The sequence below is a fragment of the Scyliorhinus canicula genome, chromosome 12 (assembly GCF_902713615.1).
Source record: "Scyliorhinus canicula chromosome 12, sScyCan1.1, whole genome shotgun sequence".
NCBI classification, from domain to species: domain Eukaryota; kingdom Metazoa; phylum Chordata; class Chondrichthyes; order Carcharhiniformes; family Scyliorhinidae; genus Scyliorhinus; species Scyliorhinus canicula.
The window spans coordinates 128629831-128645595 of NC_052157.1; the positions used below are offsets into that span (position 1 = coordinate 128629831).

Consider the following 15765-nt stretch of genomic DNA (forward strand, 5'->3'; position numbering starts at 1 on the left):
TCCGTCTGGTCTTACAACCAGGAAGTCAGCGATGCTCCACACCGATCCTCCAGCCGCACAGCGTAAAGCTCCCGGCTTTTCCTGCGGATACGGCTGGAGTATGGCCTGGTCCGTGACCACGCATGTGCACGGCGGCGGCCGCGCGGTGAAACATGACGCCGGCTGCGTGCGGACCCGGCCTGCCAAAAACTGCCCCTCTGTAACCAGCCTCACCACCCCCGGACCACCCCCCTCCAGTACCCCCAGCCCCTCCTGCCAGCGGAACGGCTCCCCCTCAACTGTGGCGACGCTGGACTCAGTCAGTAGCCACCACACGAGGTCCCCAAACGGTGTCAGCACACGCGACCGACGGCATCGTGGACTCAGCCCACCGGGGGCGGAGCATGGGGGAGGGCCTCAGGTGAGGTTCTGAGGCCGTCCATGCGGCATCTGGCGTGCATCCCGAGTATGCCGTTTCTGAGGGGGCGGAGCATCGCAAAAACGGCACCACCACCGATTCCGGCGTAAACGGGGATTCTCTGGCCGATCGCCGAACACGATGTTGGTGTCGCCGATCGGAGAGTCCAGCCCAAAATCTTTAAATTGGGAAGTCAAACAGGAAATGTTTTGCTGCAACCATATCAACACTTGGTTCTTCATAGAAAAAAAGGCCTAAGCTATGTGGTAGTCACCACTGTTGTATATCACATATGAGGTGTATTACGGTAAGGATCCTGTACCACAGGTACGGGGTAGATCCCTGCCTGCTGGCTCCACCCAGTAGGACGAGTACTGTATAAATGTGTGGGCTCACCGAGCTGCAGCCATTTTGGAAGCAGCTGCTGGAGGCAACACATCTCTGCGTAATAAAGCCTCGATTACATTCTACTCTCGTCTCGTCATAATTGATAGTGCATCAATTTATTACGCAGAGATTTTACAACGATGGATCTCCGCATCAAGCCGGATCGCCTGCAGCTGCACCCTCAAGCAGACAACACCAAGTCGGCCTTCGCACATTGGTTAGCTTGCTTTGAAGCTGACATCGGATCTGCGACAGAACAACCTTCAGAGGCACAGAAGCTCCAGATCCTGTATACGCGGCTGAGCTCCAATATCTTTCCCCTCATCCAGGACACGCCTACCTACGCTGAGACCATGGCGCTACTGAAGGAGAACTACACTCAGCAGACCAACAAACTCTACGCCAGGCACCTCCTGTCCACGCGGCATCAACTCCCCAGTGAGTCTGTGGAAGATTTCTGGCGTGCCCTACATGCCCTGGTGAGGGACTGCGATTGCCAGGCCGTTTCGGCCTTGAACATTCTGAACTCCTAATTAGGGATGTTTTCGTTACGGGCATAGGGTCGGCGTACATCCACCTGCGCCTCTTAGAAGGGGCTGCCCTCGCCCTCGCGCGCGACCAAGAAACTCGCCATCTCACTAACAGTCGCCTCCCGCAATGTACAGGCGTATGCCCCCGACCACACGGCGCCCACCTCCTGGACAACATGGACCCCGCCAGCGAACACCCCATCGTGGACCCCACCAGCGGCCGCCCCAGCCAACCCCAAACCTGCGCCATGCGGTAGCAACCAACCCCGGGGGACCCAAGTGTTACTTCTGCGGACAGACAAAGCACGCCCGGCAGCGCTGCCCAGCGCAAAGCGCGCTCTGCATGGCTGCTGTGTGACAGGCCTGCTCGATCTCTGCTGTAACCAGGCCCATAGTCCCTGCACACCCCAAGTACGACCCGTGGGTGCCGCCATCTTGCTTGCCTCAGGACACGTGCGGCCTGTGGGCACCGCCACCTTATCTCCATCAGGCCTCGTGCGGCCCGTGGGCGCCGCCGTTTTTAACGCCGCCCGCCACATGTGCCCTGTTGGCGCCGCCATCTTCCCTGCCTCAGGACCACTGCTCGTCAGACACCTCATCTGGCCGCTCATCGCCTGCAACCGCTGCTGACCAGCCAGGGGCCTTCCAACACAAGCCGCGTCTTGCCTCCATCACAATCGACCAGTCCCGGCCGCACAACCTCGTGACCGCGTCGATGATAGTGAAGGTCGATGGGCACAAGACATCATGCCTTCTGGACTCCGGGAGCACTGAGAGCTTCATCCACCCCAATACGGTAAGGTGTTGCTCCCTCACGGTACACCCCATTAACCAGAAAATCTCCCTGGCCTCCTGATCCCACTCCGTGGTGATCCGGGGGTACTGCATCACCACCCTTACCATCCAGGACATAGAGTTCAGCGGCTTCCGGCTCTACGTCCTCCCCAACCTCTGCGCTGCCTTGCTACTCGGCCTGAACTTCCAGTGGAACCTCTAGAGTCTAACCCTTGTGATTCTGTCTGCGGTCTCACGACCCTTAAGGTCGACCCGCCTTCTCTGTTGCAAAACCCCCCCCCGGATTGCAAACCCATCACCACCGGAGCAGACGGTACAGTGCCCAGGACAGGACCTTCATCAGGTCTGAGGTCCAGCGGCTGCTACGGGAAGGCATGATCGAGGCCAGCAGCAGCCCCTGGAGAGCCCAAGTGATAGTCGTGAAAACTGGGGAGAAAAACAGAATGGTCATTGAATAGTCAGACCATCAATCGGTACATGCAGCTCGACGCGTACCCCCTCCCATGCATATCTGATATGGTCAATCAGATTGCACAGTACTGGGTTTTCTCGACAGTGGACCTGAAATCTGCCTACCACCAATTCCTCATTTGCAAGGCGGACCACCCATACACCGCGTTTGAAGTGGACGGCCGCCTTTACCACTTCCTTAGGGTTCCCTTTGGCGTCACTAACGGGGTCTCTGTCTTCCAACGGGAGATGGACCGAATGGTTGACCTGTACGGACTGCGGGCCACCTTCTCGTACCTGGATAACGTCACCATCTGCGGCCACGACCAGCAGGAACACGACGCTAACCTTTACAAATTCCTCCACACTGCCAAACTCCTCAACCTAACCTACAACAAGGAGAAGTGCGTGTTCAGCACCAACCGCTTAGCCATCCTTGGCTATGTGGTTCAAAATGGAGTTCCAGAGCCCGACCCCATTCACATGCGCCCCCTCATGGAACTGCCCCTCCCCCACTGCCCCAAGGCCCTGAAACGATGCCTGGGGTTCTTCTCGTACTACACCCAGTGGGTCCCTAACTATGAGGACAAGGCCCGCCCACTAATTCACTCTACCGTTTTCCCACTGACGGCCAAGGCTCACCAGGCCTTCAACGGTATCAAGGCCGACATCATCAAGACCACGATGCACGCGGTCGACGAGACGCTCCCCTTCCAAGTTGAGAGTGATGCATCAGACGTCGCTCTGGCCACCACTCTCAACCAGGCAGGAAGGCCCGTGGCATTCTTTTCACGCACCTTCCATGCCTCCGAAATTCATCACTCCTCCATCGAGAAGGAGGCCCAAGCCATCGTGAAGCTGTGCGACACGGAGGCGTTACCTGGCCGGCAGAAGATTCACTCTCCTCATTGACCAACGATCGGTTGCCTTCATGTTCAATAACGCACAGCGGGGCAAGATCAAAAATGATAACATCTTGAGGTGGAGGATCGAGCTGTCCACCTACAACTACGAGATTTTGTATCGCCCCGGTAAGCTCAACGAGCCCCCCGATGCCCTATCCCGAGGTACATGTGCCAGCGCACAAGTGGACCGACTCTGGACCCTGCACGACGATCTCTGTCACCCAGGGGTCACCCGGTTTTTTCACTTCATAAAGGCACGCAATCTGCCCTACTCCATTGAGGAGGTCAGGGCTATCACTAGAGACTGCCAGGTCTGCGCGGAGTGCAAACCGCACTTCTACCGGCCAGACCGAGCGCACCTAGTAAAGACCTCCCGCCCCTTTGAATGCCTCAGCGTGGATTTTAAAGGGCCCCTTCCCTCCACAGACCGAAACACGTACTTTCTTAACGTGGTCGACGAATACTCCAGATTCCCCTTCGTCGTCCTATGCCCCGATATGACGTCTGCCACCGTCATCAAAGCACTCAACACCATCTTCGCTCTGTTCGGTTTCCCTGCATACGTCCACAGCGACTGGGGGTCCTCATTTATGAGCGATGAGCTGCGCCAGTACCTGCTCAGCAAGGGCATCACCTCGAGCAGGACGACCAGCTACAACCCCCGGGGAAACGGACAGGTGGAGCGGGAGAATGGGACGGTCTGGAAGGCCGTCCAGCTGGCCCTATGGTCCAAGAATCTCCCGGCCTCCCACTGGTAAGAGGTCTTCCCCAACGCCCTACACTCCATTTGGTTGCTCCTTTGCACTGTGACTAATGAAACTCCCCCATGAACGTCTCCTTGCCTTCCCAGGGCGTCCACCTCTGGGGTTTCGCTCCCAACGTGGCTGGCAGGTCCAGGACCTGTTCAACTCTGTAATCACGTGCGTCTCCACAAGGCGAACCCGCTGGTTGAGAGGGTGCAGCTACTCCATGCAAACTCGCAGTACGCGTACCCCGACGGCCGCCAAGACACAGTCTCCCTCAGGGAGCTGGCGCCAGCTGGGTCCCCACACCCCCCCCCCCGCCCCAGCACTACGCTTCCTCCCCCCAGCGCACCTCACCACAGCCCCAGCTCCAGGACGATCCATCCTCCCCTTGGTCCCACCAGGGGATGAAGATGAGGTCGGCACAGTCCTGGAGTCACCGGTGACCGAACCGTGCCTGCATCGCCACTGGGACTGTGACGCTCACAACGGATGATCAAGGCGCCCGATCATATGAACGTTTCCTGAAATGTTAACCTATGCATGTAAATAGTCTTCCACCACCCCCTCTGGACTCTTTTTTAACAGGGGGTGAATGTGGTAGTCACCACTGTTGTATATATATCACATCTGAAGTGTATTATGGTAAGGCCCCTGTACTACAGGTACGGGGGTAGATCCCTGCCTGCTGGCTCCTCCCAGTAGGCGGAGTATAAATGTGTGGGCTCTACGAGCTGCAGCCATTTCGGCAGCAGCTGCAGGAGGCTACACATCTCTGCGTAATAATGCCTCGATTACACTCTACTCTTGTCTCGTCGTAATTGATAGTGCATCAAGCTGATGCCCTCAAGATGCACCCGGCAGGTCCAGAAGCTGGCGAGTGATGTGCTCGCGGCCGCAGTCAGCAGAGGAGCATAGTTTCACGCTGGATGGCCAACTAATGGCCATCTAGCGTCAAATTTGCTCGTGAAAGCCTGAGCACTGCCGGGAATGGCAGGAAGAGGGCAGGCGCCAAGAAAAGGGAATGTGCGGACTGTCACTTCTAATATGCTCTGGGCCGGATTCTCCATTGGCGGGATCCTTCGCTTCGCCGGCAGTGTACTCATGCCTGCGGATCTCCCGACAGCGTGGGGGTGCCCACAATGTGAAACCCCATTGGCCGGCGGCTGAGATGGAGGATCCCGCCCTCTATCACGGGGAGACCCGCTGCAGAGCTGCCTCAGGTAAAAGATCAATTTCAATTGGAAAAACTATGCAAAGGGTACGTACGTAGCACAATCAAACACAAATCTCAGTCCCCAGACAACCTTTTAAAATGTTATTTCAGCCCTACATCTCATCCTGTCCTGGTTGATGATGCAGCTGTGATAAAGCTTGTTGATGTTCAATGCGAGGGCATTCCCAGAAGGGAAACTTGGGTTCTTAACAGTTTACTTTTGCGATGTGGGAAAATGTGAGAAAGGAGACAAAACCTTATGAGGAAAGGAAAAACCTTGTGAGGAAAGGGGTCAGTCTTGTTGTAAATTATTTAAATAAGATGTTTTATCAAACTTTAAAACACACAAAAAGAAAGGCCTCAGTAAAGAACAACATTTACAATTAAATAATGGTGAGCCAGAGAATATATTTGAATTACCGCCCAATCAAAATACATTGTTCCCAAAATAACATACCATAGATTTTAACACTATGAGTCAAATCCAGCAAATAATCACCACACAGGACCTGTCGGGTGCTTTTGGCAAACTGTTCTTCTAGTTTAGTGTTGAATTTCTGGGGTCTAACACAGGCAGCTTCATCTGCTTTCAGCACAACAGCTTGAATTGCTGAGTGAAAAACAAATCTATTTGCAAACTGGGCGTGGCTATGAATGAGGCCACTAGATTACTAGACTCCACTTTGCTTAACAAAGTATCGGTTTCACCCTGCTACTGGTCTGATCTGTATTGCACAAGACCTCAGTGAAGCTACATTCGTATCTTTACAATTCCTTATTTTTCATTTCCTTCCAACTTCTGAACACAGCTAAAACGTAAAGGTTGCCAGGCCAATCGGCTAACTATAAAAGCAGGAGGGCCATGTAAAATTGCGTCTAATTGAACACTTAGTGGGCTAAATTGCCTGCCTTATTCCTGTATGTGATGACATCAGGATGAGCGTCCGGCATCTTCTCGCACAATTTCAGCACTTTCGATTGGGGCACACGCCTGCCCGATCTGTTCAAAATTCTGAAGAATCGGGGCAGCACGATGGCACAGTGGTTAGCATTGCTGCCTACAGAGCTGACGACCCGGGTTCGAATCCCGGCCCTGGGTCACTGTCCGTGTGGAGTTTGCACATTCTCCCTGTGTCTGCATGGGTTTCACCCCCACAACCCAAAGATGTGCAGGGTAGGTAGATTGACCACTCTAAATTGCCCCTTAATCGGAAAAAATAATTGGGTACTCTAAATTTAAACAAAAATAAAAAATAAAAATGTTTTAATTCTGAAGAATCTTATTCTGCAATAGGTTGGCAAGGTGGCACAGTGGTTAGCACTGCTACATCGCAGTGCCAGGAACCTGAGTTCAATTCTGCCCTTGGGTGACTGTCTGTGTGGAGTTTGTATGCTCTCACTGTGTCTGCTCGCGTTTCATCCCATCCGTGGGCAGCACGGTAGCATTGTGGATAGCACACATGCTTCACAGCTCCAGGCTCCCAGGTTCGAATCCCGGCTTGGGTCACTGTCTGTGTGGAGTCTGCACATCCTCCCCGTGTGTGCGTGGGTTTCCTCCGGGTGCTCCGGTTTCCTCCCACAGTCCAATGATGTGCAGGTTAGGTGGATTGGCCATGACAAATTGCCCTTAGTGTCCAAAATTGCCCTTAGTGTTGGGTGGGGTTACGGGGATAGGGTGGAGGTATGGGCTTGGGTAGGGTGCTTTTTCCAAGAGCCAGTGCAGACTCGATCGGCCGAATGGCCTCCTTCTGCACTGTAAATTCTATGAACTTCTATAATCCCACAGTCCAAAGATGTGCGGGTTAGGTGGATTGGCCATATTAACCTGCCCTTTAGTGTGCAGAGATGTACAGGTCAGGTTATGGGGTTATGGGGATTGGGCAGGGTGGATGGGGGAATGGATATGAATACAGTGCTCTTGGAAAGGGTTGGTGCAGACTCGATGGGCCAAATAGCCTCCTTCTGCATTGTAGGGATTCTAAGATTCTATAATGTGCCTGTGTTTTTCTGTTAAACTGAATTAGGATAGTTTGGGATTATTTTCCTTTGCTTTTCTTAAACCCAACAATGAAATGAAATGAAAATCGCTTATTGTCACAAGTAGGCTTCAATGAAGTTACTGTGAAAAGTCCCTAGTCCCTAGCCACATTCCGGCGCCTGTCCGGGGAGGCTGGTATGGGAATCGAACTATGCTGCTGGCCTGCTTGGTCTACTTTAAAAGCCAGCAATTTAGCCTGGTGAGCTAAACCAGCCCCCAATGAGGACTTTAATTGAAAATCGCTCCTGTAATTTAAAGAAAACCACAAATAATATTCATCGAACGTTCGGTAATTCTACTTAAATCTCATTATATGCAGAATATATACCTTTTTTATATTTATTTAAATGATATAATTTGTTGAGTAAATGCTCCTTATGCCCTATTTGTAAAGAAATCCCACAATGACATGATTGGTGCTTTGCCTCTGCCTTTAATAATGTAGACAATTAAAGGAGATCACTTCTTCCCTTCTTAAAAGAAGCTGAAGGACATTCATTCATGTAAGACTCTTAATAGTCTCAGGGCATCCCAAAGCACTTTATAGGTAGGGAAGTACTTTCAGAAGTATAACCACTGTTGTAATGTAAAAATGTGCCAATATGCACAGAGCAAATCCTATAAACTGCAGTGTCTTCTTCCTCTCTTTTTCAAGTGCTTTTACAACATCAGGAATCATGGTTTTCCAAATTTCACGGACATCTTGGTGTTGCTCTCAAATCTTGCACTTGCTCTCTTTCAAAGCCTTCTATGTATCTCCTCCTTTGTCTCACTGTGGTAAGGACCGGATAATCTGTTTTTTATTGGTCAAGGCATCGGCATTGTGGTATTATCACAAATGTGAGAGCTACAAGGGTTAATGAAATGACTAGATTAGCCACTAGAGGGAGCTAGAGTTACAAGTACATAAGACATTGACGCTGAGCCTTGTGGGGAGAGAAGTGAAGGAGTTAGCTAAAGTATAGACTGAAAGAAAGATAGCGTGAGTAAGAGCAGATCATAGTTTACAATAGTGTAGAGATTAGGTGTAGGTGAGTGTTGATTATATGTTAATTGTCAACTGTGTATATTTAGGAGTATGTGTCGAATCCAAATTAGTAGTGTTAATAAATTTATAGCTATGTTCAAGTTAAAGCTATTTTGTGGTCTTTATGAACACTACGCCAACCATCCTGAATTTAGCAACACAAAGAACACATTAGCCAGGAAATTGAGGGAACTCATTAGCTCGCCATCAAATAATGATATTGAATTTTTTTTACATCCATCTGAGATGATTTACAGCCCAATTTAAATCACAGCGTTGTCGACACTAAGCACTAGACTGCAGTGTCAACCTACATTAGGTGCTCAAGTCTCTGGTGCAAGACTTGAACCCACAACCTTCTGACTCAGAGACAAGAGTGCTACCAACCGAGCCACATTGTAAAAACAGCATTTACAGGCTAAGGTCAGAACAGTAGAGCAAAAAAATATTGCTGCTGCATCCTTAGACTTTTAACCCTATAAAAAGAAGGTTCCCATAGGTGTTTGTCGGTGAGTGGCCTGAGGAGCTTGAGGAGACTAGCTTTGACTTGCTGGTCTCCATGCATCACTCATTTCAACTGGTGAAAAAATCAGAACTAAAGTAACAAATTTCAACTGAAAAATAATTACAATCATGCATTTTTTCGAGCTGTTTGGCTTCTATGGAAATGGGATGCAGATGAAGCCCCCACCGGAATCTTTCACCAACATCCGATTCTCTGCGACGTCAAAGTGAAAACACGCCAGTCCAGAATCCATCTGGAACAAGGTGGCATGTAGATGTTGGGAATTACCTGAACAGTGCCTCAGGTTGCAGCCAGAGTTTGGAATGGAGGCCACCAGCAACCCACGGCAATGAGCGAGGGAAGCATCTACAGGCATTCAGTATAATTGAGGAGGTCTATCTTCTAGCCTCAAAGTGTTCTTGGTGATCTTCTGAGTTGTTGGGTCAGTGATGTTGGGTGCCTTTTCAATCTGGCACCCAGATATGGTGGCGGGACTAATGCCATCATGCCCACCCCACCAAAGAATACGGTCCTAAACCCCCAGGTCCACAATTAATGAGGTCGGAGCAGGAAGATATGCAGTTTCGATGCTTTATTCTATTTTTAATCCCATTATTATTATTATTTTTGATGTACACCTTTCTCTCACTTCAATTTAAATAAAGATAAAAGTGAGGTTGTCATATCATTAATGAACAAAAGGTCCCATCCTAGACAGGCCAATTAGAAACCTATTAGAAACTAAGCATTTCAGTAATGATGTTGACAACTGGAAGTGTCTATAAGGAAGAAAGTGAAGGGAAGACTAACACAAAAAAAGAGGGTAAGAGAGAAGGAGAGCGAGAGAGATACAGAGAAAGGTGCCTGTCGGGACTGTCACTTGGGACACTATCTTAAGGCACTGCTTTTCCTGTATTTTGTCACATTTCAAAGAAAAGAATATTTGCAACATACCAGCTGTGAAGTCAGCGATTGGAAAATTCTCCACCTCTGGGCAATTTATGAGGTTTTTATTTATTCCACTGCAAGGAACTCTCACCTATCTGCGTATAAGAAAAGTAGAACTTGTGTCTTCCACAAAGTCAGGATGTCCCGATGCGTTTTGTCGTCAATTCAATACTTCTTGAAATATAGTTTGGGGAAATATAGTATAGTTTGGCGGGGCCGCACGGTAGCATGGTGGTTAGCATAAATGCTTCACAGCTCCAGGGTCCCAGGTTCAGTTCCCAGCTGGGTCACTGTCTGTGTGGAGTCTGCATGTCCTCCCCGTGTGTGCGTGGGTTTCCTCCGGGTGCTCCAGTTTCCTCCCACAGTCCAAAGATGTGCAGGTTAGGTGGATTGGCCATGCTAAATTGCCCGTAGTGTCCTAAAAGTAAGGGGGGTGGGGGTGTTGGGTTACAGGTATAGGGTGGGTTTGAGTAGGGTGATCATTGCTTGCCACAACATCAAGGGCCTGTTCTGTGCTGTACTGTTCTATAGTCACTGTTGTATTAATACAGAGAAAACATTAAAATAATTGTAATGCAACCCAAGTAGTGAGACGGAGAAACTCACACAGTGAGTTTGGGAGTGGGTGAAGGGGTTAAAAATACTGAAACTTACAACACACCAAGAAGCTGACCAGAACTCTCCAGTCGTCGGGATTCACTTTTCCTGTTGGCAGTACACCCCACCCGCAGGTTTCCCGGGTTACAATGGGAAAACTCTATGGCAGGTTTTAGGAAGATAGAATCCCGCTGCCAGTGAATGGTGCGTCGGCAAGAAACACAATGCTGGGGGACGGGAGAATCCAGCCCGCTGTCTCTAAAGCTGATTTCCACATTTGGCTGCAGCATGTTAGTCTACATGCAAGAAAACCCCTCTGGAGCGGCAGACTATCAATCTAGCCATGTTTATAGGTGACTAAGAGCTTTTTAAAAAGCTGTTTTCAACATTTAACTGTGGTTGCACGTGTTTCCTAGGCTTCCTGGATGTCCCCAGTGAGTCGAAGGTGAGAACACAGCAATAATTAAGTGGGCTGAAGAAATGTCAGGCCGAAATCTCATAAGCACTGAGACGTCACACATCTGCTTCGTTGCCTAATTGTGTCAAATGCTTCTTTTACTCAAAGCATTTTGTCTGAGTTTACTCTCACTAATTTACAGGTTACTTCGACTAGCTTACTGCTGCCTAGGGGCAGCACGGTAGCATGGTGGTTAGCATAAATGCTTCACAGCTCCAGGGTCCCAGGTTCGATTCCCGGCTGGGTCACTGTCTGTGCGGAGTCTGCACGTCCTCCCCGTGTGTGCATGGGTTTCCTCCGGGTGCTCCGGTTTCCTCCCACAGTCCAAAGATGTGCGGGTTAGGTGGATTGGCCATGCTAAATTGCCCGTAGTGTCCTAAAAAAAAGTAAGGTTGGGGGGGGTTGTTGGGTTACAGGTATAGGGTGGATACGTGGGTTTGAATAGGGTGATCATTGCTCGGTACAACATCGAGGGCCGAAGGGCCTGTTCTGTGCTGTACTGTTCTATGTTCTATGACTACATTAGAGGTCAATTCCACTACTTTCGAAGTGACTTTCATTACTTTTGAGATTTGTGTGCTGAATCTCCATTTGTCCATGTGCCATTGATCAAATCAACATGGGTATGGTTAATGCTGTTTTAGCTTGGACTTCAGATGTGGACCAAGTTGATCAGCTGCTTCAATGGCAAGAATAGGAGGAGCAAGAGGAATTAGACAACTACCTGGCAGAGGAGGCTCCACAAAAACCGCCATCCTCAATGATGGGAGGAACCCAGCACTCGTGTGCAAAAGGCAAGGCTGAAGCTTTTGCAATTGTGTTCAGTCAGGATGATCAATCTTGGCCTCCTGCTTATGTCCCCAGCATCACTGATGTCAGTCTTCGATTCACTCCACATGATATCAAGAAATGGCTGAAGGTACTGGATACTGCAAAGGCCCTGACAATATTCTGGCAATAGGGCTGAAGACTTGTGCTTCATAATGAGCTATACCCCTAGAAAAGTTGCTCTAGTATAATTACAACATTGGCATCTATCCAACAATATGGAGAACTGTCAGTTCTGTCCTTTGTACTGGGCAAATCTAATTTAGCTAATTAACATCCCATCTATCTTTGCCCGATCATCAGCATGGTGCAAGGTGTTGTTGAACAAAGCTGTAAAGCGGCACTCAACTCATGGATGTTCAGTTTGGATTCCGCCAGGCCCACTTAGTGCCTGACCTCATTACAGCCTTAGTCCAAACATGGACAAAAGAGCTCAACTCAAGAGGGTAGGCGAGAGTGACTGTCTTTGACATCAAGGCAGCATTTGATGAGAATGGCATCCAGAATCACTGGTGGGGCAGCACAGTGGCGCAGTGGTTAGCATTGCTGCCTACGGCGCTGAGGACCTGGGTTCGAATCCCGGCCCTGGGTCACTGTTCGTGTGGAGTTTGCACATTCTCCCTGTGTCTGCGTGGGTTTCACCCCCACAACCCAAAGATGTGCAGGATAGGTAGATTGGCCACTCTAAATTGCCCCTTATTGGAAAAAAATAATTGGGTACTCTAAATTTATTTTTTTTTAAAGTATCACTGGCAAAATTTAAAATCAATGGAAATCTAGGGGAAAGCTCTCCACTGGTTGGAGTATTAACTGGCACAAAGTAACATGGTTGTGGTTGTTGGACATCAATCATCAACCAGGACATCACTGCAGGATTTCTTAAGGGTAATGTCATCGGGCCAGCCATCTTCAGCTGATTGCTCAATGGAACTTACTTCCATCATACGGACAGACGTAAGGATATTTGTTGACGATTGTACAATGTTCAGCAGCATTCAGTGACTTCACAGACAATGAAGCAGTCCATGCTTCATGTTGTGGGTGGCATGGGGGCACAGTGCTTAGCACTGTTGCCTCACAGCGTCAGGGACCCGGATTAATTCCAATCTTGGGTGACTGCATCGAGTTTGCACTTTCTCTCTGTATCTGTGGGGTTTCCTGCGGGTGCTCCAGTTTCCTCCCAAGTTCAAGGATGTGCAAGTTAGGTGGATTGGCCATGTTAAATTGTTCCTAAAAGGTATCTAAAAGGTTAAATGGGGTTACTTGGTTACAGGGATAGGGTGGGGCAGTGGGCCGAGGAAGGGTGCTGCTTTGGAAGGTCGGTGCATGACTTGATGGGCCAAATGGACTTCTTCTGCACTGTAGGGATTCTATGATTCTATGCCATAATGCAGCATGACTTCGACTTAGGCTGATAAGTGGCAAGTAACATTCGTACCACAGAAGTGCCAGGTAATGACCGTCTTAAACAAGAGAGAATCCAAACATCTCCCTTTGACATTCAATAACATTTCCATCCCTGAAGGTTAGAGAGCTTGAATAAACTCGGTTTGTTCTCACTGGAATGACGGAGGTTGAGGGGCGACCTGATGGAGGTCTACAAAATTATGAGGGGCATAAACAGAGTGGATAGTCAGAGGCTTTTTCCCAGGGTAGAGGGGTCAATTACTAGGGGGCATAGGTTTAAGGTGCGAGGGGCAAGGTTTAGAGGAGATGTACGAGGCAAGTTTTTTACACAGAGGGTAGTTGGTGCCTGGAACTCGCTGCCGGAGGAGGTGATGGAAACAGGGACGATAGTGACTTTAAGGGGCATCTTGACAAATACATGAATAAGATAGGTAGAGAGGGATACGGACCCCGGAAGTGTAGAAGATTTTAGTTTAGACGGCCAGCATGGTCGGCGAAGGCTTGGAGGGCCGGAGGGCCTGTTCCTGTGCTGTACTTTTCTTTGTTCTTTGTTCTTGAATCCCCCCCTATTAGCATTGTGAGGGTTGCCATTGACCAGAAACTGAACTGGACCAACCATATAAACACTGTGGCTACAAGAGGGTACCAACATACATTAAAATAATTTTTTAAAACTTGAACCGGAGATGAGCTTCTGGCCAAATATCCATGCCGTCACCAAGACACCATGGGCGGGATTCTCTAGTCGCGATCAGCGATTGACCAGAGAATCCCCATTTGTGCCAAGATTGGAGGCGGCGCCGCTTTTGGGATGCTCCGCCCCATAAAAACGGCGTACTATTGCGTATGGACGGCCTCAGGACGTCACCTGAGGCCCTTCCCGGATACTCCGTCCCCGATGGGCCGAGTTCCCGACGGCATGGGTCACTCAAGCTTTTTTTTTCATGGACCCCACGTGGCGGCTGCGGACTGAGTCCAGCGCCACCATTGTCGGGGGGGGGGCGTTCTGTGGGCAGGGGGTGCTTTGGCTTTGGTGAGGGCTGGAGGCACTGGTTGGCGAGGGGGGATACAGGGGGTCTGTTTTTGGCAGGCCGGGTCTGCGCACGGCCGGTGCGTGCACATGCGTGGCCACAGGCCCGGCAATTCTCCGACCGTATCCGCGTGTAAAGCTGAGGGGATTTACACTGTGCAGCTGCTAGTCCCGCAGCGGACGGAGGATCGGTGCAGCTACTACGCCGTATTTTTTGGCGTAAAACGCCCTGTTCCCATGCTGCCGTCAGCACTTAGTCTGCAAATCGGAGAACCCAGCCTCACACTTTCACTTCAACAACATGGCCCTCAACTCAGCACCTCTGCAGTTCATTTGCTGCTGACCTCCTCATCCATGCCTTTGTTACCTCCAGCTGTGACTATTCCAGTGCTGTCCTGATGTGCTTCCTAGTTCCCACTCTCTCCAAACTTTAGTTCACCCAACACGCTGCTGCCTGTCTCCTAACTCATACCACCTCATCAACCCATCGCCCTGTGTTTGCTGACTTCAATTTTTAAATTCACATTCTTCTACTCAAATCTCTCATTGACCTCACCCCTCCCTATCTCTGGAATCATCTTCAGCTCCCGAAAAAAACACCTGTGATCTTTGCAATCCTCCAACCTTGGCATCTGACACATCTCTGATTTTAACCATTTCACCATTGGCAACTGTGCTCTCAGCCGCCAAGGCCCTAAACTCAACTCAGGAATTACCTCCCTAAACATCTCTACCTCTCTCTCTCCTTCTCTAAAACACTCCTTAAATCCTGCCTCTTTGACCAAGCTTTTGGTAATCTGTCTCTTTCTGAATTACAAAACCAGAGCTCAGAGTGTGGACAGGGGCGAACCCCTAATCCAGCTCCTTGCCTGCTCCAAAATCCAATTCAAATTCAAATTGAATCCAATTCATGGTCACCACAAGAGACACATACCACATCTGAGCCAAAAGGCTGAGCAGGTACTACACTTGATCTTAGCCAAAAGGCCGAGAAGCTGTCTGTGTCTTAGTTTTGTTCGATCACTCTGCTGTGAGCTATGTTGGATTGTTTTGCCACGTTAAAGGTCTTGTATTACTATGATTCCTTGTTATTGTTGGTGGCTTTTTTCTGTTTTTGGAAAGGTCAGGGTTCAGATTTGTCACATTTTCCTTCTTTGGTACAAGTTTCCTTTCCACAAAGTTTTTTTTTTTATAAATTTAGATTACCCAATTATTTTTTCCAATTAAGGGGCAATTTAACGTGGCCAATCCACCTACTCTGCACATTTTTGGGTTGTGGGGGCGAAACCCACGCAGACACGGGGAGAATATGCAAACTCCACACGGACAGTGACCCAGAGCCGGGATCGAACCTGGGACCTCAGCGCCGTGAGGCGGTTGTGCTAACCACTAGGCCACCGTGCTGCCCTCCTTTCCACAAAGTTTTACATAAGAACTAGGAGCAGGAGTAGGCCATCTGGCCCCTCGAGCCTGCTCCGTCATTCAATGAGATCATGGCTGATCTT

The 15765-nt window shown here is 49.6% G+C and overlaps 1 pseudogene; it reads right to left on the bottom strand.

The window, feature by feature from the left end:
* Positions 1 to 15047: 15047 nt before the first annotated feature.
* LOC119975340 lies at positions 15048 to 15259 on the bottom strand (annotated as a pseudogene).
* Between the last annotated feature and the right edge of the window lie 506 nt (positions 15260 to 15765).